Here is a 27074-nt window from a genome sequence, read left to right on the forward strand (position 1 = left end):
GAAGGTAAATTTTGTAAACATGAGCTGGTAAAGATCAAGCAGAAAATTTTACAGGGTTTACGGCATTTGCCCAATAAAAGATAAAGTTATGGAATTTAAGAGGTGCATTCAGTGATGTCCTATAATGGTGATGTTGATTTATGGAAAGCTATTGCATAAGTTCAAGTGCTTTAATATGTTATGTATTGAACACTATGTCCTAGAAGTTGTTGGTGCCTCTTTTGGGCACCCACGAATTTCTTTTACTGACTGCTACAGATGCTGCTGTTTAGGGCTTGGGTAATAGGAGTGGCTTGCCTTCAACCTTGGCATCCAGGAGATTGTTGCAGGGAATATAAGCCTTCCTTTCTTGCCAAAAGGATAGAACAGACCTTGTGGTGCAGTTTTCTGTTCCAGATATTCCCACAGAGAAACATTGGAGCTACATTTTGTCTAAACCACACCACTGCTTACCTTCTTTCCCTTTCTTCCTCCTGTTTTCCTTATTCCCTTATGCAGATTTCTTGGAAACATGCTTATAAAAATCATTTGCATAAGAATTCCCATCATAGGAAGTGCTTCCAGGTCACCCTCTCTAAGACACATAATAGTAAAATTGACAAAGTTCTCTGTGTTCCAAATAAAAAAAGTTTTCTGACTTTATAATCCAAAGTGTCTCAACCACACACTACAGTTTTAGAGCTGGAAATGACAACAAAAATTTTTAATTGATAAAAAACTAAGTCTCTGAAATGACTTGTACAAGGTCACTCACCAATTTAGTGACAAGGGCAAGACTAAGAGCCCAATAACTTAAATCCTAATCTAGTACTCATTTCACTTCACTGTCATAAGAGCATTTTTCAGATGCATTTTCTTTTCATGAATCCATTATCAACAAATTATTTAGTCATTATTTTCTCAATTAGCTATGAAAATTATTCTTTTAATGAAAGACTCAGACACATCAGCTCAATTTTTTTTTTTTTAAACCTGTATATCCTTATAATAGTGAAGATCTAGCTTTGGTCACTTTTGCAATAAGAATTCTAAAATACTATAACATTTATAATTCATTAAGAGTTTAGTATAAATTGAGTCTTCTGTTAGTTTTGTTGCATGCTTTACACCAGTAATAATTAGAACAACTTTAATGTGACTGGTGCTATTATAATCTCTACTTTAGAATAAGGAAATTGAGGTTCAGAAATGAAAATAAATATATAGTCATACATGGAAAAGCCAGGATGAAGCCAGATCTGGACTTATTTGACTTCATAGTCTCTAGGCTCTTGCCTTTCTGGTGGTTCCGGGCTGCACATCCTGCAAAGTAGACTTGGTGACCACAAGAACACTCCCTTTAACTGATCTCATTAATGTTAATTCAGGGATGAGATTAACCAAAGAATATATGCCAACATACTTTAAAAAAAAAAAGAGTTGAACCATCACATAGTACCCCATCTTATGCAACTTTTATGTTTTTGTATATCAGTTTAAAAAATAAATTTAACTATAAACAGGTCATTATTATTTTGATAAAATGATTCAAGAAAAAATTTCCACCCTTTCTAAAAATTTCTAAATTAAAAAGTGACATTAAATTTTCATATGTTTACGGGTGAAAAGTGATGCTGTGGGATGTGCATATGATGTGGAATAATTGAATCAAACTAATTATCATATCCATCACCACAAATGCTTGTCATTTATTCCTCCTTTCTAACTTGAAAAAAAAAAAAAAAGCTTATTTTGATAAGCTTTGACTGCTATCTCCCTTGTCTCACCCCCAGCTCTGGTAATAAACATTCTATTCTCTGTTTCCATGTGCTTCCTTCTTCTTCTTTTTTTTTTTTTTTTTTTTTTTTTTAAGCTTTCACATATAATAAAATGTGGTAATTGTCTTTTGGAATTTGCACCTTTCTCAGGGTAAGCTAGAACATACTATTTGAGCACTGATCTCAAAACTATTAGTTGTTGGCTTGCTATAAAAAAAAAAAAAACAATTAATCCTTGAATATTTCAGACCTATAAGAGCTATATTACACTCTGATAGGCTAAAGTCTAAAATGTCCACCCCTGTTTTCTGATGTACCTGGGTTTTAGACAAGTTTAATTTGGAGTTATGTACAATTTCAGATTTTTTTCCTAACAGACAATGTAAATATGAAATATCTGTGAGTAAAAAAGGATTTGAAATATTTGTGCATTGGATAGGAGGGACTATGGATTGCAAAGACTATTATTCAGCTGGTTCTGTCAGACTTATCATTGTTCCATCAAGAAGAACTCTGTACTCTGGCCAGTGAAATATTGTAATCATTAGATTAAATTTATTCTTAATTGGAATATTAACTCATGTTTTATGACACTTTAGAATAGGAATTCATTTTATAAACAGAATACCAATATGTAAGTTATTTAATTTTAATTTGAAATTAATAATTAAACTAAAAGAATGACATGAAATTGTTATTTATAAATTACATGAAAATTATATCTTGAATGTCTTTACTCACTCTGATGGAAAACTCAAGATTAAAGGTTTAGATTCCTATGATCTGCCTTCCTTTTCTTTTTGCCTTATTTTTGACTTAGGAGTTTATGAATAAACTACTAGTACTTCACATTTTCTTTTCCCCAAGTGATATAAACTTTTTGTAACTTGTAACTTTTCAATCACTTGAATATCTCTTTATCTATCTAAAAGAAAAAATCCAAAACACTATTTTTTTAAACTAATAGGCAGGCTTTCATCCCCTATGAATTTTCGCATTTGATTGACCTTTGGGTCTTCTTTTACAATGTCCTGTTTCCATGTGGATGATCTCCATGCCCATGTCAACATCCCAACTCAACTACATTGGCTTCCATATGGTTTGCCCTGTACTAGAGAATGAAGAATAAACAAAGTCTAATAGGGAAATATCTCTGGGATGACAGTCTAGCAGAAGTAAATAGATTGAATAGTTTTATTAGTCTCATGAGGATTAGAAAAGCAAAAAAAAAAATGTCAAAATCATGTTGTCAATCCTAAGGGTCACTAAATATAGTTAATTTATGGCAGGTAGTAGGTATAGGAAAATTGTAAGAGTGCAGTCTGAATATATATTTTATTCACATGACATCTGTATTGACCACTATTTGAGAATCACTTTTCCCTAGAGAAACTGGTGTGAGAAGGTTTAATATCAATTTTACAGGAAATCATATTCAACTAAAATCCAGTCACCCAGAATAGACTATTGTTGTTGGAAGGAATAACAACATCTCATCAACCATCACACTTACTATTTAACCTTAATTCAGACAGGTCTCCAATTGATCTGAATCATTTGCTGTAAAATTGATTTAAATTTTGTCATGGCTACCACTCTAATCTAATTCTAAACCACTTAAGAAATATCCACTCTGGAATGTTTAATTGTAGTCTGAATTCTCAACTTCAAATGATAAGAATTAGATTATATCCTCCATTTTGATATAGCCAGCCATAACTTTGTAGCAAATCGCTTAACCTCTTCAAGCTTTAACTTTTTCATTTGTAAAATAGGTGGACTAAGATTATTACTCTTTAAGGGCTACCATTTTGTGATGATGGATATCTAAGATCCTTCATTTCTGCAGCAATGAGATTATGGGATCTGTGTCCTTATAAAACTAAGAAAAAAAGAAAGGCCAGGAAAAATATTAAATTAAAATAAAATAATTTCACCCTAATGAAAATGTTCTGTGGTGTCCGTAGGCATGGTTTTTTATTAGTTTTCTTAGCAACCTATGAATGTACCCCTGACTTTTAGATATTCTAGCTCCTTAGTCTTCTTTAAACATTATTCCCTGAACTTTGAAAGTACAGATATTATGATGGCAATAATAGTGTTCTTAAAAGAAGATCAAGAAAAGCTAATTCATGAAATAATATTATTTGAGGCTACCTTTCCTAATTTCAGACTAAATGAATGTCAAGAGAAGACTATTATTCCTGAAATACAGTGCCTTTATTTGACTTAGTTTTTCTTTTAATTCTTTATCTCCTGAAGCATATTGCTGTGTTTATGTCAGGGTTGTTCTCATTATGCCCAAGTACTTTTCAACTACATTTGGCTGAGGATTACTCTAGAATAATGCAGTTCTAAAGTTGTCTGTTTGCATATGGCTGTCTCAGGAGGGATTTGAAGGGTAAATTCATTGTGTTCATACAAAGATAATCTTGTGTTCACCCCAAGACAACCCTGTATCATCCCAAGTGATTTTGAGGATACGTTTAGAAAAATCATTTTTTTCAGTGTCTCTTGATCTAATATCATATTGAAAGAAGAGGCATTGTTTAGACACATAATCATGCACTACTGACTGTTGGTACAAAAATAAGCTTAATCTCTGCACAATTTCCATTGCTTTCCTTTGAAATCTGGTGTTTATTGCAACAGAACTTCAGATTTTGCAACACGATAGTCTGAAAGACAGGCCAACACAGGCGGCTCTTTGGAAACAAGAGACCTGGTACTTCCAACAACCAAAAAGCTGGCCAAACACCAGAGAGGGAGGAAAGACACATCAGGTAGGTTGTGCTCATTTCCAAAGACTCTTAATTCTTTAACACAGGATTTCTTTTGACAAATTGTGGATGCAGTTTTGTTGTGCTGATGTTGTTAATGTTGGTCTTTGTTTCTGCTAACCATACTCTCCTGGAAGAGACTTCACCATCTGGATGTGGTTTTTGTTTCTGTGAGAAAGAACTTTGGTGTCCTTGACATGTTACTAGTATAAATAAATTCAAACTAGGAAAAAGAACATAGATCAAGATATTATATATTTACAGGTCAATTTAGGACAACTGCAAGTTATTTGATAATTACCATTAAGCATGAAACCATGAAAAATGTATTTGTTACCAAACTATTCATGGAACGTTCTGAAATAACTGACAGCCAGTTTGGAACACTCATATAGCCTCCAGCACACAGCATGGACATATGAAGGTTCAAAGGCAACTAAATATAAGTTTATGCACTGCCTAGACTAGGGAGAATTTTACAGTTTTATTTCAAGAAATCCTGATATGCTTGTTTCATTGTTTAAACAATTATGATCTTAAGATATGAATTTGAAATCTGCAGCAAATTATAACTGTTATGGTGTCCCCCAAAAGCTCCTGTGTGACAATGCAAGAAAGTTTACATGAAAAAAGATGGGGTTTTGAGAACATTAACCTAATTAGTGCATTAATCAATCTCCTGATGGGATTAACTGGGTAGTAACTCTAGGCAGGTACAATGGCTGGAGGAGAGGGATTGGTGGGGGCATGTCCTTGGGGATTTCATTTTGTCTGTGCTGAGGGAATCTCTCTCTTTCTCTCCCTCTCTGTCTCTGTCTCTGTCTCTGTCCCACCCCACCACACCTTCCTGGTGTGATGTCCTCAGCTGATACCCTCTATACACTTCCGCCATGATGTCTACTTCTTCTCAAGTCCTGAGGAATGGAGTTGGCTATCTGTGCACTGAGACTTCTGAAACTGTGAGACCCAAATAAACTTTCCTTCCTCTAACTGTTCTTGTCAGGTCTTTTGGTCACAGCAGCGAAAAAGTTGACTAAAACAATAACAAAAAACAAGCTAAAAAACAAGTTAAGTCAACGAATAATGTCTGGGGAATCATAAATTTTTCTATTCTTTACCCTTTATTATGTTGGCAATTTCTTTGCCATAATTTATCTCTAAATACTGCTCAGTGTCTCATATGGGCAGTGGCTTTGTTTTGTTTTTCTTCTAAATTTAAAAATTGAACAGCCAGTGAGAGAGATTTTTCACAAATAAGTCAAATGATTCATTTTGTTGCTGACTCGAAAAGGCATAGTATTGCTTGTTTTAAACATGAAATAAAGACAAACATATTAGATTAATATTAGACTAATGTTGGATTAATTTAATTAAGAATGCATTTCTGTACCTTTGTCCCAAGGAGCTAAATCCTGTTGGGAAGTGTTTAAGTTCTGTTCCTCTTTATACTGCACATGAAATGATTGAGATTGAGGTTTCTCAAAACTATTTGGATTTGACAATGGCTTCCAGTCTTCTCTGTCATTAGTTTGTGTTTTTCTTGGCCTTGGGTGGTAAAGATAATATTGCAGCCCTTAACTCTGTACTTGATATATATTATCTTCCCTTTCTTTACTACTGAATTTTAAGAGGTATGGAGATGTCACAAAAACTAGTTTGTATGTCATATTCTGTGAATTAGAGAAGCTAAATGACAGTTATCTGAAGCCACAAGGTCCCCTTGTAAATTGCACCATTATAACTAGAAAACTAATCTGTCTCATTGATATAGAATATTATTTAAATGACTTTATTACAATATAAAAATAATCTAGATCACATAAGACCACAGAAAACATAACAGGTGCGTACTGAAAAGTTTTTGTAAATATCACTGTTTTTAGAGTTTTACTTATTTAGGGTCTTGATAACTGCATTTCTCACTTTGAGGCACCAAAATTAGTTCTGTCCTCAAAAGTCAGGTTTCTGCAAACATACCATTAGACCTTTGAGATTATTCTAAAAACAAGTTGTCCTGCACCCAAAGGGATTCTGGTCTAGTTAAGGTGTTTGATCACCCGGTTTAGATCAACAGTCAAGTTATATCGCCTACTAGAAGAAACTTTGGAAATAAGAACAGATGCTATAATTAGGTTTTACTTGAATGCCACAGACTATGCAGTCATTAAAATGATCTAGATAAAGGCGATTATATTCTTAATTGTATAATCTAAATATCAATATTGGGTATTTGTCATTAGACTCTTTAAAAGACTCTGCTTTTAAAATATACATAGTGATGGATGACTTAAGTCCAGACAACAGCAGCCCTTAAAAGCAAGATAAACCACAAGGAATTATTTCCTCTCAGTTGAAAAAAACCTTGGACCTCTTAACAAATCAGTAGATGGTATATTATAATGATTTTTATGTTAATATAGTATTTCTACCATTTGAACTGGTTGCATTATCCATCAAGTAAAAAATAAATAGGTTTCTCTAAAGACAGATTGCTCTATAGCATCATCTTAATGGACAATGAACCAACTCGTCAGTTATTTGGAATGTCAGCTAGGGATCATTTAGGAATTAGTATATGCTTGACTAGCTATGTTGCACATGAATAGTATAATTCATGGTAAGACAATAAAATTAAGACCAGTCTACATTTAGTCCTTTTATTATATGTGTAGCTTGTAAAAATGTGAAAAATTATATACTTCTTTAGTAAGCTGTGCTATAAATTATCATAGTGATTTTTATATGATAGAAGATTTGTTGACAGTTAGTTCCAATCCCTCCTTTCCACACTAGAGGCATGAGAAAATTCTGTATTTGAAAAATAGTAGGAAAAAACCATGAAAGTAAATAAACAAATAACATAAATCTCTGAATATAGGGGTGCTAAACAATTAGGAATATTAAAACATAGGTTGTTATATTTCATAGGGGTATATAATGTGAGATTCACATCAACATATCCAGAGAAACTACACAAAATGATATATTTTACTGTGTAAAAGATACTCCTCTTTTATTTCTCAGTGGGCACTTTTTATCAAAGAACTTCTGTATCAAAAGAGTTTCATCATTTGAACTTTGGATTGCATCAGGACAGGAGTGTTGGGGGCAGTGGTCAACTGTCATGCTGAGTACAGTTACATGAGGTCCAGAGAAGGCAAAGGATCACTACAGTAAGGTGAAACAAGTAAACAAACGATTTCCTATTTTAGGGGTCAGAGCAAGCAGGAAATTAACTGTACAAACACTGAACTTTGAGCAGTAAATAATGTATACTTTTGAATATATGTTATTATACTGTTTCTACTATATTAATCAGAAACCCAGTCTGAAGAATGTATAAACAAAAGGTATGGAATTCAAGGTAAAGTATTTCAGTATTAAAAATGAGTAATTTTTTTTAGAGACTCCAAGTAACAGATAGATAATAACAGCTGTGAAAAAATATCCTTTGAGACAATAATTTATTTTTTAATCAATACAAGGCTTGTAAGGGATAGACCATGTATTATCTCTAGTAATTTTATTTTCTTTCCAGTTTATTAGTGTAATTATTCATTGTTAGAATTTTTCTTCAGGGCACTACCTTAGCTCTGTCCTGCAGATTTTGATACTTAGTATCTTCATCACTGAAATAGTAATGATGTGAGAGTAGTAAATAATGAGCAATTGTGCTGACAAGTGTTTGATAAAATCTAAATATTTATTATTGATGGAAACCCAAGATAATTTGAAAGATGAATAAAGTGGTAAAATGTATTCATCTTAATCTAGAATCATTTCACATTAGTCAATGCCAAGAAAAATCCAATTACAGTAATTTAACCACTGATAGTAATATGTCAAAGTATTTATAACATTTTATCTTTGACAAAGTTCTAGGTTAAGAAACACATGGCAGCTTTAATTTGTAATTATCACATAAAAGTAATATTGAGCATTTTCCAGGTTTAAAATAATTTCATTTTCTGCGAATATATTATTATAACTATTTTAGTATTTTCTACTTAGTGGTTATAATTCTGAATTTGTAATGCTTTAACAAGTTCAATACATTTTATATCAATTAAAATTTGTTTTGTGAATTTCTTTAATGGTGGATTTAGTTATGATGAGTTTTTTTATTGATGGAACATCAATCACATTTTAATGACTTCTAGGTAATTTTTGTTTGATTTGAAGTAAATTGTTGATTTTGCTTTGAGGACAATTCATACTTTAGGAAAACTAGTCAATGAAACAAGAAAACATGAAGACATTAAAAATATAACATTTTAGATGAGACCATAAAATTATTATATTAATTACTGATATTAATAGTTTATACTTGTTGAATTCTGAAGGAACAACTGAGAAAACAGTGAAAATATACTGAAATTTGCCTCACACAAAATTTGTGTATGGAAGTCAACAGTCATCATATATAATCTATGAACTGGATATAAACTATAACAGAAGAAAACCCCTATTCAAATTCACTACTAAATAAAATAACTACAAATAACAAGAAATACATGCAAAGTATATAAGGAAATTTTTAAGATGGTGCTCTAGGATGCAAATGAGTTTTGATTAAATGGAATTGTGTACCTACCATATACTTGATAAGCCTCAATATCATTGAAAGAATAGTGTCCTTACATTAATCTGTACATCTAAAACGATCCAAATAAATACATTAAAAATTTTAAATTTAAATGACAAAACAGGATAGAAAAGTTGAATTGAAAATTGAGAGAAAGATCAATGAAATGTGAATAGTACTATCATACACTTAATATGAAGCTAAAAAAAATCAAAATCAGATTTATGTTGAAGTGGATGTTCACCAATGGAAAAAATATAAAATTTAAAAATAGATGTCTGTACATTTTAAAATTTAGTAGATGGTAAGCTGTCATTTCTAATCAATAGGTAAATAGTATTATCAAAAATTGGTGTTGGGATAGTGACATGGAACATGAAAAAAATAATTTGCACTAAACCTTACGTTTTGCACCAGATAAACTACAAAATGGTTAAATTACTAAATTTATTGAAAGAAAGGAAGAAAACATGTTTTGAAAAAATTGGAAAAAATATTTCTTAAAAACACTGAATTGTGGAAGACCTAAGTATTAATAAATTTCAATTCTTATGAAAAGTTGTTTCATGAGAACAATTCAAAAAAGTCAAAATGCAAATTAAAAATTGAGAAAACATATTTTGAATTAATAAATGTGTTCATGCACATAAAGAAAAATTCTGAAAAACAGGTAAAAAATGGGTAAAGGATATGAGTGGAAAAGAAAATATAAGATTTATAAGTATAAAAAAATTTCAGTAAAACTTACATATAAATTACAAAGTAGTCTATCCTGTTGTATTACATGTGCAATTTGACAAAGATTCAAAGTCTTGTAGTGGAAAAGATATGGAAAAACAATCAGTTTTACATTATTTATGAAGACGTACATTGCTATATAAGTCCTCAGAAGATACATTTGTTGATATTTACTGAAATTAACAGCATGCATATATTTGGCCCAGCAATCCAGAACTTCATATTGTATATAAGTGTGTTAGTAGGCAAAATAATATACATATAAATAATTATACATAAATTATATATATAATATACACCAAGATATTTAGTGAGTACTTTTTTTGTAAGGATCACAAAAGTTAATTGTTTTTGTCAGCTATTTCACTGCTATTACTTAAAGACCCAACCAGCACAATTTTAGTGGAAGAAAAATTTACTAGAAGGCTCACAGTTTCAGAGATCTTAGTCCATAAAGGCTGGCTCCATTCCTCAGGGCTCGAGGTGAAGCAGAACACCATGGTGGAAGAGTGTGGCAGAGGGAAGCAGCTCACATGACGATCAGAAAGCAGAAAGAGAGACTCTACTCTCCAGATACAAAATATATACCCCATAACCACACCCCCAATGAACCACTTCCTCCAGCCACATTCCACCTGCCTCCAGTTACCACTCAGTTAATCCCATTGGGAATTAATTCACTGATCAGGTTAAGGCTTTAACCCAATCATCTCTTCCAAACCTTTTTGCATTGTCTCAAATGTGAGCTTTTGGGGACACCATATCTAAACCATAACAACAACGTGTAGTCTGTTCACAGAGAATAAAGAGAAAATATTACATAGATAGTCATTTGAAAGAATAAGAGAAATTATGATATACTGATAAAGAACTCCAAAGTTTGTTATTAAATAAGAAAGCAGTTGAGTGTAATGAGATATAGTATTTTATCATTTGTGTAAAAAAAAGGAAAAATAAGGTAGTAATATCTTTTTAACTTTAAAATATGTAAAGCATTTCTATTTAAAGAATAGTTTTCCTTTGCATGAAGCCAGTATGTAAAGAGTGGGGGAGGTGCTTATATTTTCAAGTCTAAACAAAAAATTACAAGGTATTCAAGAAAACAGGGAAATATAGCCAAATCAAAGTCTCAATATAAAACTCCAAAAACTAACCTTAGCAAAATACAGATCAATATCTAACTAAAAATTTAACTGTCATAAAGATGCTTGATGAATTAAAATAAGACAATTAATGATTTTATTTAATTAAAATGAAAAAAGTGAATAAAGTAAGAATATTTTGTGTCAGGAAAACAAGACAGAAACAAAGTTATAATATCAACACAAAATAGAAACTCTAAAAACAATCAAATTTTGGGGATGAATATATAATAACTAAAAGAAAAAAATTATTTGAAATTTCAAAAGCAGATTTGATCAGATTAAAAAAATAAGAATAGTATACTTTCAGACATGACTTTTAAAATCAGAGTCAAAGAAGTAAATAGAATAATGAACAAAAATGAAGAGAACCTAAGGGACTATGGTTTTGGACACTATCAAGCAGACTGATACATGTGCTATGGAAATTCTACAAGGAAAAGAGAAAGGCACAGAGATTATTTAAAGTAATAATGTGAGAACTCCCCAAATAGGAGGAAGTAAATGGACGCGCAGCTTCAAGAAGTTCGAAGAAATCCAATTATAAAAAACCCAAGGAGATCCAGAAGACACATTATAATCAAACTGTCTAAATTAAAAGACAAAGCAGATCTTGAAATCATCAAGAGAAAGACATTTGTCATACACAAGGGAACCTCTATAAACTAACAACTAATAGATTAACAGAAACTTTAAAGGCTAGAATGAAAGAGAATGATGTATTCAAAATGCTGGGAAAAAACTTGAATAAAGGAAATTGTCAACCAAGAATGTTATACCCAACAAAACTATCCTTAAAAATGAAGAGATTAGGACTTTAGCAAAAGTTGAAGGACTTCAACTTTTCAATTACCACTTGATCTAATAAAGGGATATCTTCAAGTTAAAATGAAACAAACATTGAATATAATGTTCTCTGATAAAAGTAAATGTATGGACATATATACTGGCCTGTACTATTATAATTTTGGTACATAATACTGTATGAAAATTATCTATTAAAACCTGAAGCTGGCTGGGGAGATAGCTCAGCTGGTAGAGTGCTTGCCTTGCAAGCACAAGGCCCTGAGTTCGATCCCCAGTACCAAAAAAAAATAAAAAACCTGAACCTATAAATCTTTGTTTATGGATATATAATAAACAAGGTTGTAATTTCTTATATCGTAACAAAGTGTGCTGGAGATAGATATTTAAGTTAGTATAGTTTTTGTTTGTGATTGAAGTTAAGTTGTTACCAGTTTTAAATTAATTGTTATAGATATTTTATGTAATTGGGTGTAGTTTCAGATTTGCAATAGGTAAATGTTCTAGATATCTGTCTTATAATAATATGATTATACTCAACACTGCTGAAATGTACTCTTAAAAATGATTAGAATGGTAAATTTTATGTTTCATGGCTTTTACCACAATAAAAAAACTAAAAACAAAGCAAAACAAAACAAAAATGTTTAGCATTTCTGTTACCCAAATGCAAAGTTTCAATTTTCATTATTTTAATCATGAAAAATGTACTCATTTTTGGGGAAAAGATACATATATATATTCTTGATGGGATTGCAAATTAATACTACCACTTTAGAAATTAGTATGATGATTTCTCAAAAGACTAGGAATGGAACCACTACATGATCCAGCTATACAATGCATTCGTATTTATCCAAAAGAACTGAACAGCATACTATAATGATATAGGCACATCAAAGTTTATAGCAGAGAAATTCACAGAAGTCAAGTAATACAACCAGCTTAGGTGTCCATCAACAAATGAATGAATAAAAAAAAAAATTAGATATATATACACAATGGAGTTTTGCTCAGCCATAAAGAAGAATGAAATGTTGTCATTTGCTGGTAAATGGATGACACCGGAGAACATCATGCTTTGTGAAATAATCCAGACTCAGAAAGTTGAGGGTTAAATGTTTTCTCTTATATGTGGAAACTAGAGTGGAAAAAAAGGAGTAAGAAATGGATCTTATGACACAAAAGGGAGATCAACAAAGTAGAGGAAAGGAATTAAGAGGTGGGAAGGGTAGGAGGGCACAAGGAAGTACTGAAGAATGAAATCAACAAAATTATCTTATGTCCATGTGCTACCACAATGAATCCTGCTTTCATATGTAATTACAATGCACTAATTTTAAACAATTATAATAACAGAAGGGAGAACACAGTAGAGAAAGGGATTGGAGATGGAAGAGGGGAGGGAAAGGAGGGGTATTGGGGAATGAGATTGATCAAATTATGTTATGTGCATTATAAATACAGTATAATGAATCCCACGACTGTGTATAATTATAATACTTCAATTTTAAAAAGTGACTCACTCAACCCTCTAGAGAGTACTCAATTCACGTGTAAATTCTATTTTTTTACAGAGACTGAACATTTCTATATGGGACAATTGGGAATAAGTGGAAATACACATCCCCCTGAACTGGTTGTATAGCTTCATATGATTACATCTAATGAGATATGATGTTCATGTAGACAGGTGCCGACTGTCATCTCTGAGGCTAGACAGTGAGTGTCTGCTTCTTTTTTTTTTTTTCTTATTTAAATCAGTGTTACCTTTCATGTCAAAAATAACTGACAGTGTTTGGGACCTCAACATTTTTTTTTTTTTTTTTTTTTTTTTTTTACAGTGCTGGGGATTGAACCCAGGGCCTTAGTGCTTGCAAGGCAGGCACTCCACCAACTGAGCTATATCCCCAGCCCGAACCTCAACATTTTAAAACTTGCATTTGCACATATTTGACCATCAAGGAGATACATGAAAGAATATCACAAAACAAAATAAAATGAATAAACAATACCTGTATGGCTAAGGAGAAATTAAATTTCTTTTCTTTCACCTTGGCATTTTGGTGGTGTAGAGGTTGCAGTCAGTGACCTATCTGGATGCTTAGAGGGCTCCTTCATTCTTGACACAACAGGTGGTGAGGAGATTTATTCTCCCTGATTTCATTCTCTGACTACCAAGTACTTCAAATGCAACAAACAGATCCTTCAGAAATCTCCCTTCTTTTATATATTCTAGGTATGGTGCTGGTCATAATTTTTTTTCTTAGAATGGCATGTTTCTTTTTAAAAATTCCAAATTTTCTCCCATTCTTTAAAACAGATTCTTTTGTATATTATACAGCAAATATATATCCACCCCCACTTAAATGAACACTTCCTGCTTCTGGGTACATATAATGAAGATCTATAATGCTTGATATTATTGTTAGAAAATAAGAGACTTCTAGGTTCTAATGACATAATTTAATACATATACATTAGTAGTCTTTCTATAAATATAAGATCTTTATCATACTACCTAAATCCATTTTCTGTTATTTAAAATTTATATGGTTTCTCAGTTAGACGTTATAAATTTCCTTTCATTATCTAATGGCCTGGAGAAATAAATGTAAAAAGTATGCATCCAAAGTCTCTTCTAATTGGTTCTAGGCAAGAGAACTAGTGTTCATTGAGTACCTAATATATGAAAGACTCATTATTCAAATTTTACTTACTTAAATCACACAAAATCACCATGAGGTATATTATCCCTCCAAAGAAAGTGGCAATCAAATAAGTAACACAGCTAGTAGCAGCCACATAAAACCTTGGAGTCAAGGTTATTCGGTTTTTGCATTGCAAGTGCATAATTATCTTACCTGGATTCTAGCATAGCATTTGAAATCCTATTGCTACTAGCTGAAACTCCTGCTCTTTTTTTCTCTTCTTCCCTTCCTCCCTTCCTTCCTTAATTCCTTTCTGTTTTTCTTCCAAGGGGGTAAGCTAAGCATTTTTCATTGTCCAATGAGTAGTTGTACTTCAATGTTTACATAATTTCTGCTACAAGTTTATTCTTTGCCTACCTCCAGCTGCCTTGCTATTTGTAATAAAATTTCTGTGCCTTTAAACAGGGTTGACCTACTCTTTTCTTTAGTATTAGGTCTGGGATAATGATGGAATTAGTATTTGGGTCCAGACTGAAAAGAGACCTGACTTACTTATGTCTTCATGCTTAGACTTAGCAATGTAACACAAAAACACAACACAGGAATTCAGTTTGAGACAAAAGAGTTTGGGATGTGATGTCAAGATCACTAGCATACTGTATACTATCTGTTTACAGAGATATAAGTAACCTGCAGACCAGAGGAGCAAGAGACCCCAGGAGTGGTTTCACGTGATAAAACTTCAGAGGTCCTACATGTTGAACAAATGTTGGGTTTGCTATTTTACACAAGTTAGAGGAACATGGGGTCATCTTCCACAAAGCCACTTCCATAATTTTCTAGGTTCAATTTACTACTCCACATTTCAGAAGAGTGATTGTGTTTCCCTCATATACTACCTTGGCTTGACACCGAATCCCGATGTAAATGAGTCCAATTTGTATTTATTTCAGGAGACTTTCCTGTTGATTGATCCAGAATAATCTGTAGAGGTTCAGCCAGAACACTTTTGATGGAACAACTGGTCCCCTCTACTTACACTGGGTCATTTCCTAGTACTGTTTTTGCAAGGATTAATTAAACTGAATCCTGCCCATTATTCTGGAGATTTGCATGTTTACTAAGAATCCAGTGAAATTGAATCTATTCTCAAGCTCATTTCTTTTCTTTGTATTTTAGTTCTTCTATTATTCTGATTTGATTTGGAAAATAATTCCAAGTTTTATTATTTATTCATAGAGGAATTATAAAGAAAATACATACCCATGTAACAAATCAAGATATTAACACGCATATACACTTAATTCTCCAGTTTAAATCCTAATCTGACTTTGAGTATCATTCCATATATTTAAATTACATCTAACATGTGTCTCTCCTTTCTTGCCTTCTGTGCTGCCAGTTATTCTACAAATCTCATGATTGTAAACCTTTTCTCTATAAGTCTGTTCCAGAAACACACAATGAAACTAAATTGCTTCCTGACCTAATATACCCAGAGTATTCTATGTATTTTTGTGTTTCTCTCTTGAGGATATGGTTCTCACCTGCAATCTTTTGAAATGAGCTCCAGCTTCTCAATTTTTAAGACATTATCCTTTGGGAGAACTATTTCTCTCAATTTAGATCTCCTACTCTATGATTTCTAGCCATTCGTAGGTTGGCTGTGTCTCAGATCTTCTAAGCAAATCAACAGGCCTCTGAAATGGAATCGTTCCCTAGACAAATTCTTCAAGCTTATTCCACTCTTCTAAGCTCAATTCATATGATTCTTTGCAATCGATCCTTTCCCAAGATCAGGCAGTGTTAGACAGAGTAGTGCACAATGGCCTCAATTCTTCCTTTCATTCATTAATGATGCTAGGTGAAAAGAGAGAGGAAAATGAGAGGCAACACCTCAACTTTGATACTAGTTTTTACACTGAAGTTGCTGTTTCTTGATTCTTATAGGAATAAGGATGCCACCCTAGAAAAATATTAGCTCCAATTGTTTGATGTTCAAGACATATTCCTTTAGGGAATAAATATTTTTAAATACTTTAAATTATAAGTGTATCATATAAAATGCTAAAATACAATGTATTTTATAAATCTTTTATGAATATTTATTAATATTTATGAAAAAACATTGGTAATGGGTATAGAAAATCAGGAGAGATGCTAGGATTGTTTTCATGACCATGAGCTTCCCAACTTCTGCTCTCTGTACTCTCTCTGATGTAGGGTGGCATTATCAACTGTGTACAGGTGGAGCAAGTTTAAATTTCAATCTTGTGTGATTACATTTATTCAAAATGTAGAAATTGAGGGGACCATCATCAAAATTAGGGGTCAATCATAATATTAACATTGATATTTGAGGCCTTCTTCATCTCCATTTATCTGTCTCTCTCTTGCTATATGCAAAGTGTGTATATAGATATATACTCTTCCTCTTCTGCTAACTATTTTCAAACACCACGATCAATTAAATACTTAAAATAACAAACTGTGCGGGTGTTATCATTATCACCACTTTACAGATGAAATTAACACAGAGAAAAGTTAAATAATTTGATTATTCATAAACTTTGTAAGTAGTAGAACCAGGTTTTAAATAGAAACAGCATGATTCCAAACCTTGGGCTCCTAAGCATTACATTTTAGCTCCTTTAATAATTGATATTGATATGTTGTTTTCAGTGTATGACTTTATACCTTGGAGGGCATAATAAATGTTATGCATACCTATGAAATGAAAGTTGTGCTAATATGTTATCAAAGTTGAAAAGTCAATAATAGTGTAGATATTGCAAAGAAAACAGAATGAATTTTAACTGATAATGAAGTATCAGTGGATTGAGTAATAGTAAAGAGAAGAGCTTGGGGGCCTCTGATACATTACACAAAGGTGAAGAAAGAAAATGGTGTTGCATGCCAGTAGTATGGACAATGATTGTATATTCTAGAAAACTGGTATTATAGATTGACTTTTTTTTTTTTTTTTTTTTTTTTTTTGCAGTGTGCTGACTGACAAGTATCTTGATTCATCAACTTACTAATACCTTTGTATCTTCATTTTGGATCTTGCTCTTGTTACCTGTCTAGGAGCTCTGAGTTTAACTCTAGAGGAAGATAGTACAATAGAGACCTAATGGTTACTTGGCAAGTCTACAATGAATAGACTATGGTAACCCCATGCCTTGTAGGCACCCTGAACCTTACAGTGGTTAGTGAAAAAAAGGAAAAGAAGACCAGAAGATTTTGTAAAACTTCATTCTTCCATTCTCCTGTAAAATACATTTCTACCAAAAGGATGGAGCATAACTGAGATAATGGATAAATGGCACATATTACCTAAAATGTAATGCTTAATCTTACCATGCTCGAACCCTTCCTACACCAAAATATGGCTTCACAATATTTTCTTATCAAGGCATTTTGTTTCATATGTAGACTACTTAGCTTTTTACATATAAACCACTTGGAAATAAGGGAGGCAGTGAGAAAACAAATAAAAGAAGATAGGAGACAAATTATATCCACTTTGAAATTTTACTATGAACATCTACCCTCCAGAGACTACATTTATGATTCTATTGTAGTGTTGCCCTATTTGTTTAGGCAGCTGTTAGATATTCTGCTGCTATGTAAAATTAATTCATTCTTTCAAATTCTTAACACTGCAGTAAATCAAGGCAATAAGAAATAGACAATCTGATGGGCAAGTGGTTAGGTGATAGTGAATGGGAAGTTTAAGATCATATGGAGATGCAATTTGACATAAGAGAACTTACTTCTTGTTTCTACTTGTGCATTAGACAACTTTTCATGACTATAACCTGAGATAAGCAACTTTTATAAAAAGGTTTATTTTGGCTCTCAGTTTTGAAGGTTACATACAGTTCATGATTTTTTGGCCCTATTGTTTGTAGGCTTGTAATAAGGCCCACATCATGGTGGGAGTGTGTGGTGGAGCAAAACTGCTCACTTTAAGGTTGGAAAGTTAAAGAGAATGAGGAGGAGGGGCAGGGTCCCTTTATCTTCTTAAAAGTCATGTCCCTCAGTGACCTATTTCCCACTTGACTCCTGCTCTGAAAGTTTCCACCTCTTGCCAATAGAGCCATGGCCTGAGGATCAAACATTTCCGTGGACCTTTGGAAGACACTTATCCAACCCACAACAACCACGATAGTCAAACATGTGAGGGAGAACTTGACCTAGGCCACGCTATTTTGGAACATACCCTCGATATTAGTCACCCTACGTTTGCTCTGACTCCGAACAATGGTCAGCCTGACCTAAACCCCAGACAATACCCTGTGATGAGAATTATTATTTGGAATTAAAATCTTGAGAAACACCCTATTCAACATGGAACAGTGATGACCACAAAGAATAGTGGCTACAACCACAGGAACCCTTCCCTGACAACCCCCTAGCAATGGCCAAACCAAAAAAAAAAAAAATTCCGCCACCCCTTCACTCACCTATAACTTCCCTGGGATGTAAGTGAAGGACGGGCTCCAGTCTACACCGGACACCCTCCACAGGTTTGTCCTGAATAAACCTGGGTTACTGTTCAGCATCCTCTCCTATATCCCTCTTTATTTCCTTTGTTCAGTTCTTTTTTTTTTTTTTTTTAACAGAACACACACTATATTTTCATCTTTATCTGAAGAAAACTCCGAGGTAGAAGAAACATACTTTGTAAGTCCATTATAGCATCCTTTGACTAATGGCCAGAGACGAAATATATTAGTACCTAGAAGTAAGAATGAACCATCAGTAAGAGGACACATCAAAGAGCACCTTGAATTGGAATGTAAAAAGTACACACCATTTGCAAAGCAGGATAAGGGAACCAAGTGATATTGAGGTACCCAGAAAGCATCAACAGTAGGAGACCATCATGTATTTTAGGTCTAAAATGACAAGATGAAGAAATTCTTATTAAGTACGGTACAAGATAAAGACATGGAGACATGCTTCCCAGCAAGATTAGAGTTACAGAGAACCATTACAATAGTCAAAAACATGGGACTGAAGCACAAAGGGAATAGGGGAGAGAAATATCCTAAATAGGTTTTGCAATTGATAGTGTTAGCCTCTGGGACAAAGCATAGGGAAGAGAAGGAGAAACAAAGAATCTGGAGGGGACACATGGAGAAAAACTAGTACAGGGGAGAGTGAAGAAAGGAGAGTTAGCATGTCAAAAAGCATTTTCACCTTGAGATGTTATAGTGGGCAGAAACCCAAACCTCACAAGGAGTTTAGGCCTAAGAAATAATTTCTTTATTTTTCTTTCCTATTTTTTGCTTGTTTCTGTGCAGCAACCCCTTTTTAGTTTAAGTGACTGCAAATATTTTAAAGAAGGCGGCATAGTCACAAAGCATTTTCAAGGTTCTCCATTATTCTTGGAAGAAAAGAAAAAATGTAGAGGAATCTTTGAAGGACATTTAATTGGTGGCACCATCAGGATTGAGTCCTTGAAAATCTGCAAGAGCTGAAAATATTTGGAAGTACTTTTATAAAGACAAGTTCTCAACAAAATAAATATGGATTTAATTAGAAGAATCTTACCTGTTTTACAACTGAAGCATGCAGAGGTTTATTTACAATCCTCATTCTCTTTATACATTTTCTCTTTAAAGTGTAAAAGCAATAGTGTGGTTATTAATATGATATTAATGAAGACAGAAGTGACTTACTCATCTCTCTATACATTTCCCCTTTAAAGTATAAGAGCAATTGTATAGTTATTAGTGTGATATTAATGATGACAGGGGTGACTTACTCATCTCACTTGAGGTGGACTATTTATTTAATTCTTCCCAACAATAGGTGGGAATACATATGAGATATTTTTGAGAAAGTTGTATCAACTGAAATACTACTCTTAGTTGGAAAGTCACTAATGTAATAATTGCTTCAGTGACTTTATAACAGTTATATAATGCCATTTTGCTTTCACATACTTTTAGCTATATGTGGGGAACATTCTTAATAGAAGTTATTATGGAAAAAGATATAACACTTGATTACTTAAATAAATATAAAAATACAGCTATTAAATTTTTGCTTACATTTTCAGGCACTAACAACTATGTTTAGTTCTTTTTTTTTTTTTTAAACCAAATAAGATTAATTATTTTAGCCTAACTGCATTTGTAGCAAAATCTGGAAACATTCCTATTACAATCTCAGGAAAAGGAAGTGAGAGAGGAGAAAGTGAGGTTTTGTTTCTGGCTAGGCAATACTTTATATGTGATTATGCTTACTTTTCTTAAAAAAATTTAAATTCTGCTTACTAGTTAGCTCTGTAAATAATAAATACTGAGTTCTGTGATATGGAAAGTAGAGTAAGCAAAGAGGTAGATAGCACACTCAAAATGGAGTAACAAAAATGAGTGTGAAGAAGAGACTATTTACAAACATGGAGAGCATTAGTGTTAGAAATGACTTACCATAAAGAAATCAATGACTAGTAATTTTGAGAGGTCTTTGTCACTCCTGAGACCAAAAGAAGCAAGAGTGGGAGCAGTTATCATCAGTGTTGTAACTATAAGAAAGGTACGTCTGCCAAGAAGCGCTTTTGTTTTTTGCAACACATCTTTTGCCAACCCTCTGTAAAGTAAGAAGAGAGTTCAGAGAACAAATACTTCTATCTCTCTTTTCTCACCTCCCTTGTCTCCCACAGAGTTGAACCAACTAGAAGTGCAGAGGAAGGTAGCCAGCATGCTGAGATCTAAACAGCTCAGTCCCCCAGTCAGAGAATACTGTAGAAAAGACTGGAAAACTGTACAGAAATGATTCACGGGGAGAAATCTAAAACATAGAGCACAGGATGGAAGTTTGCAAGCAAAGAGACTCAATGCTATCTTCTGATATCATCTACTGGAGTTAAAATTTCTGTATGAGGTTATATCTCAGAGTAGAGATCACTATATTTGTGGTAAGTTGAGGAAGCAAGGGTTAAATCATTTATTTTCATTTTTCTGTATACTTTATGTGTTACAAATGTACAATTTTTAAACATAGACTGTGAAACTCCATTTGCAAAAGTCTGCTATCGTAAGGAGTGCACACCAGCAGGAAGGATTCTTACACATTTTTCTTCATGAATTTTTCTGTCAGTTTTGCTAGTTAGTGGTAAATACGGCACCCACCATTTACAGACCTGTCTGAAGCTTCTGGCTCTATTCACATTGCTCTTTTGAAGCTTCCCTGCTCCTCTTAAAATTGATCAGAATCTGAGCTTCAATCTACAGGCAGTGAGATCAACAGCCCGTCTGGACTCTGCTTTTGAATGTTTTTCAGGAAGTGTGATTTCTGAATGGGTATTGTACTTCATGGATTTGTTTGAATTGCCTATCAGTTCTATGTTTGTTAAAATGGATTCTTTTAAAAAATAAGCAAGAGGAATAATCTTTATTCTTTAACCAAGGTACTTAAAAAAATGAACTTTTTGGTCTCTCAGCATATATGCCCAAATTGATCCTATCACTAAAAATTTTAGTGTTCTATTTACAAACATTTATAGGGTTACAGGTGGAGGGGACCTTATAAAATTAAAGGTGCAGCTTCACTGGAAATAAAATGGCAAGTGGTTTGTTTTTCCCTTTCAAAATTTCTTTTTCACAGACAAAAATGTAGGAAGGGACCCAAGAAAATTAAGGAACATAATTATGTCATTAAAAGCATTTGTGTTGTAGGAATTTGGGAGTTTCATTTTAAACTGATATTAGCCTTACACCCTTTTCTCCCAGCTGATATGTCACCCCTGTGTACAAAAGTCCTCAAAATTTCTATGGTTTTGCACATTTTGTTGGCAGAAAATTATTTTTAGATAATTTTCAATGACTTGTCAATATATGAACAGTAATTAAGATTATCAGTATATTTGGACTCTTTTTTCTGAAGTCTTAGAATAATTTTATTAGTTGGCATTTATTCTTCCTTTTGAACCTTCATGCAAATGTCTTTCCAAGAACATTTTATAAAATCATCTGTCTTCCGATATAGCTCCAGATAACACACTTTCTGTTCAATAGAAATCTTCACTGCCAATCATGTCTACTAGTGGTTTCCTTAGATAGGTTCTTCACTCCAAAGTTGGAACTGGTGTCCTGCCAGTAGAGACTCTACAGAAATGATTTGAATGATTTAAAACCAAATCTTGATAGCAGGAGACAGTTTCCTGATCTAGATTTACTATTAAGAGTTTAGGTTGGAAATTACTCTAAATCAATTTTTTAATTCAACTTAACCTCAGTTGAAAAGTTGGGTCTTTGGCTGTACATTAAAGATTGCTACAATTTCTCATAGTCAACAGTAATTTTATTTGAAACAATAATTAAAAAAAGGGCAGTAGTCACCAAAGCTTGATGTTATGTTAAGCAACATATGTGGAGCCACATACCAATTTCCAGAATTACCTATTTAGTGTGATTGCTGGAGGACACTGAAATTTAGACCAAGTAATGTGTGGAGAGGGCTTCATCGAGATAAATGATGAAAAAAAGTATTGCCAAAGAAGTCAAGAAAATAAATTGGAAAAATATTTTCAGAGTAAATAAGGAGCATGAAAACATAGAAAGAGCATACTTGATTTGAATCAAGTACAAATAAGTGTCAATATAAAGAACCCACCCATTTCTATTGATTTTCATTATTTCTATTCCTGTTTAATAAATCTTTGATATTTTGGATTGTATGTCTTGGTGTTCATGTGTGTGTTTATGCACACGTTTAGGTACACAACTATAATATAGGATGGTACCTACCACTTGGAAATAAGTCACCTTAGTTTGTTACAGTTTTTAAGTTAAAATTTCTTCTTCACACAGATCAAAACAATGTGAAAACATTGAGTATAATTCCAGTCACTATGAAAATTCCACATCCTCCTCTTGTATTTCAAACACTATATCTACAGAAACTAAGAGTTACTGAGTATTTGCAAACAGGGGGAGACTATTAGCACTTGGATGGTGAGGAAACTGTAGTAGGAAGAGGGAGTGTTATAAGTTTGTTTCTAGGCCCTTTCTTGAGCCTAAGCTTTCATAGATCATTACATTTCTGGTCTGTTATGGTTTATGGTGCCCCCAAAAACTCATGTGTGAAGTCAATGCAAAAGTGTTTAGAGGTGAAATGATCGGATTATGAGAGCCTTAACCTAATCAGCAAATTATCCCCTGATGGGATTAACTGGGTGGTAACTGAAGGCAGGTAGGGTGGGACTGGAGGAGGTGGATCATTGTGGGCATGCCTTTTGAGGTATATATTTTGTATCTGTTGAGCAGAGTCAGTCTCTCTCTCTCTCTCTTTCTCTCTCTCTCTCTGTCCTCTCTCTTTTACTATCTCCTTCCTGGTGCTATTCTCCCAGCTACTTATCTGTGCCACACTCTTCGACCATGATGTTCTGCCTCACCTCAGCCCTACAGAATGGATTCTGCTGATTATGGAAAAAGACCTCTGAAACTGTGAGCTGTGAGTCCCCAAATAAACTTTTCCTCCTCTAATTGTTCTTATAAGGTCTTTTGGTCATAGCCATGAAAAAGATGACTAAAACACCATCTAATGGGAGATAAGGAGGCCCCCCTCTAGGACATTCCTGAGAGGAATCAATAAATTAATACACATATAGGAGTTCAGTCTTTTATTTGGCATCTAGCTATAGAGTTAACCAGAAAACATCAGTCCTGGACCTTTTTTATTTGAGATTAAAAAAAAAAAATCAGATATTGAGAAAAAAGGAGGTAAAGGAGATGTTCCAGACTAGGTAAAGGATACTGGCAGTGAAATTTTTATGAAGACACTCAGGCAATTTTGCTCTTGCTAGGAATCCACATCTACCTCAGGGAGAAAAAAATCATTGCTGGCTTCATTTTCACCTTAGGAATGTGTCAACTATATTGGAAGACCAGGGTTTATGGTCTGGAGCTTACCTAATTCCTACTGGGTTCCACATCCCTCCCTAGCAACTCAGGATTCCCCTTATTTTCTAGAAGATGTCATGGAAGAAGCCAGCAGCTGAGATTTGAAGTTTCATCTATTATTCAGTGCACCAGAATCACAACCTAAGAGTTCTTTCATCTATAATTCCAGAGAAGAGTGATGATTTGACTTTGATGTGAAGAAAGGAACAGTCTTCCATGAAAATTTTGTCCCAATTGTTGACTACACCAACAAATAGGATGGAACATTGGCAGAGGTGACAGAGCATATATAACTATATAGAGCCAGGGCAGTACAGAGGATGCTAAAGGGCCCTGATTAAGGAATGGTCTTTTACCAGTTACCACATAGAAGGAGCCATGATGAAATAACTAAAGCAAGCAATCAAAATCATATAAGTAGGAGTCTGTCCTCAGAAATACAGGTTCGCTCACTCTCTCTCTGTTTTTTCTTCCTGTAAGGGCTACAATTTTGTAGGTGTACAATATGTTCTTAGGAATTGTAATGTGCTCAAACCTAGTGCTTGCTCATGAATTCTGTCAGATTATCAACTTGTCCCCCTCTTCAGCTCTCACAAGTTATTCCATTGCTGTCTCACATTTTCTTTCCTCTGCCTAAAGTTGCTTTTAATCAAAGACTAAGGTAGATGCCCTTTTGCTCATCTTGTCCAACAGTTTTACTATCCTCCTTATTCTGTGACTTTATTTTCTTCTGTTTGTAGGTGGACCACCTGCCAGTTCTGGAATTTGTCTAGGTTTGACTGGTTATTAGTATGCCATAATCACTATTTGGGTTTACAAAGTACATAGCTAAATGAATTCTTTTTTTAAAATTTGTTTTCCTTTTCCAAAAATGATTCCTATATTTATGAAAGGTTTCATTTACATTTCAGCCAGTCATTAAACATATTTCTGGATATTATTTTCCAGATATCTTCCAAAGAATAAGATTTTGTGTTTTTTTCCAGCCATTTTGAATATATTTCAGTTTTTTTCTTAAGCTGTTCACTACCTGCAGATTATTTTTCATATCCATATTGGCTGACATAGTCTAGTATGATATTAAATTCTTATTATACACTTTCATATATACAATGAACTCTTTGTACTTGTTAAAATATGAGACTTCCCTAAAGTGACTTAAACATACCACCTTTTTTTTTTTTTTTACAATTTTTATTAAAAATTATGACTCACTTTTATGTAAGGAAAAATAAAGAATTTAGTCAGAGATGTCCTTTAAAAGGAAATAGTGAATTCTAGATGGATCAACACAGATTATTATTCAGCACTAGTCATTGTCCAATAACTTAGCATGCATTCATTTCTGTGAAATGGGTATAATAATGCTGTCTCCTTGTGCATTGCAACATTAGATTATGTGCTTTTGGTTAGCATACATTCATAAATTCATAGGCTAATAATGCACATTCTCAATGTACTTAATGAAAACACATTGTGGGCTAATTAAAAGGAATGTAACTTGTGCTTTTGGGAAGACAAGTGTTATCTAAGTGTAAATGAGGGAGAGAAGTGGCAGTTAAATCTACACAACCTATCTATCACCACACATTTGAGGCTTAAGTCTAATTACAGATTGGACATGTAAGCCACAGCATCTGGGCAATGCCCCCTCCCCTCAGAAGGCCCTTCCTCAAGTCTCTAGAAGAAGCCTATTCGCTTAACAACCAAAATTATTAGCAAACCACTTTTTGCTCAGAACAAAAGGTTAGAGGGAAAAGACCTCTTTTAAAGTTATCATGTTGGCAGCATTTATGGTCATCTTTTGCAGACAATATCTGCCCAACAAGTGTCATGAGAAATGGAGTTTATTATTTAGTGCTTTGGACAGAAGAAAACATTTTTATGGATTGATTACGCCACCCAGAAAGGGCATTTGCACCTGATGGAAGAGGAAAATTCTACAGACAGATTTGTGCCTGTCTTCAAACCTTTCACCATCTGAATAACCCCTGAGGTTAAATAGCTGGTAGACATCTGTAGGCAGAAGTAAGAGAAATGAGATCATCAAGGAACGATATCGTGCTTACAACATGTGGCGAAATGAGTGGCTCTTCACCATCTGTTATTTGTGTGTGTATTTTATTATGTAAATGTTCGTACACACTGCATTCTAAACAAAGGAACATTACTTCCACTTTGTTGGTGCTGCCAAGCTTGCGTATGTGTCCTGGAAAAAGAAAGTGGCAGACAGAAAATTCAGGGTTCATCTGGCCACTTGTGTCCCTGTCCTTTCACCAAGAGGGTGAGAGACTCTGAGAAGGTTTGATTCCTTTTCTACATCCTGTTAACAAATACAAAGCTTGACTGTGAATGGAAAACAATGTCTTAAATACTACAGTTATGGTCCAAAGCTTCTTTTGCTGGCGTCCACGGGAAAAAGATACTAGAAGCTAGGATGCCCTGGGATGGTTCCAATGTACACTAGTGATAAATCCAGGCTAGAAAATAAATTTGGACAGAGAGAACAAGCTCTGTTCAATTTTCTCTCATCTGTTTAATTCCTGGCACACATCTCTGGGTCATGGGAAGGTTCTGGTGGACTGCTGTCATTGTCTCCCCCAAAACAAGAGGGGTGTGTGTGTGCATGTTTGGGAGGAATAAAACTAAGGAGATTTGGGTGTCACATATTCTGGTTTGAATTTTCATAAAATTACC

The 27074-nt window shown here is 33.6% G+C and overlaps 1 long non-coding RNA gene across 1 annotated transcript; it reads left to right on the top strand.

Annotated features, from left to right (window-relative positions):
• Positions 1 to 4421: 4421 nt before the first annotated feature.
• LOC306638122 lies at positions 4422 to 19919 on the top strand. Its single transcript, XR_013757368.1, has 3 exons — positions 4422 to 4540; positions 13384 to 13528; positions 17459 to 19919. It is a non-coding gene; the product is annotated as an uncharacterized lncRNA (long non-coding RNA).
• The last annotated feature ends 7155 nt before the right edge of the window (positions 19920 to 27074 follow it).

This window comes from Sciurus vulgaris, assembly GCF_902686455.1.
Source record: "Sciurus vulgaris genome assembly, chromosome: 10".
NCBI classification, from domain to species: Eukaryota; Metazoa; Chordata; class Mammalia; order Rodentia; family Sciuridae; genus Sciurus; species Sciurus vulgaris.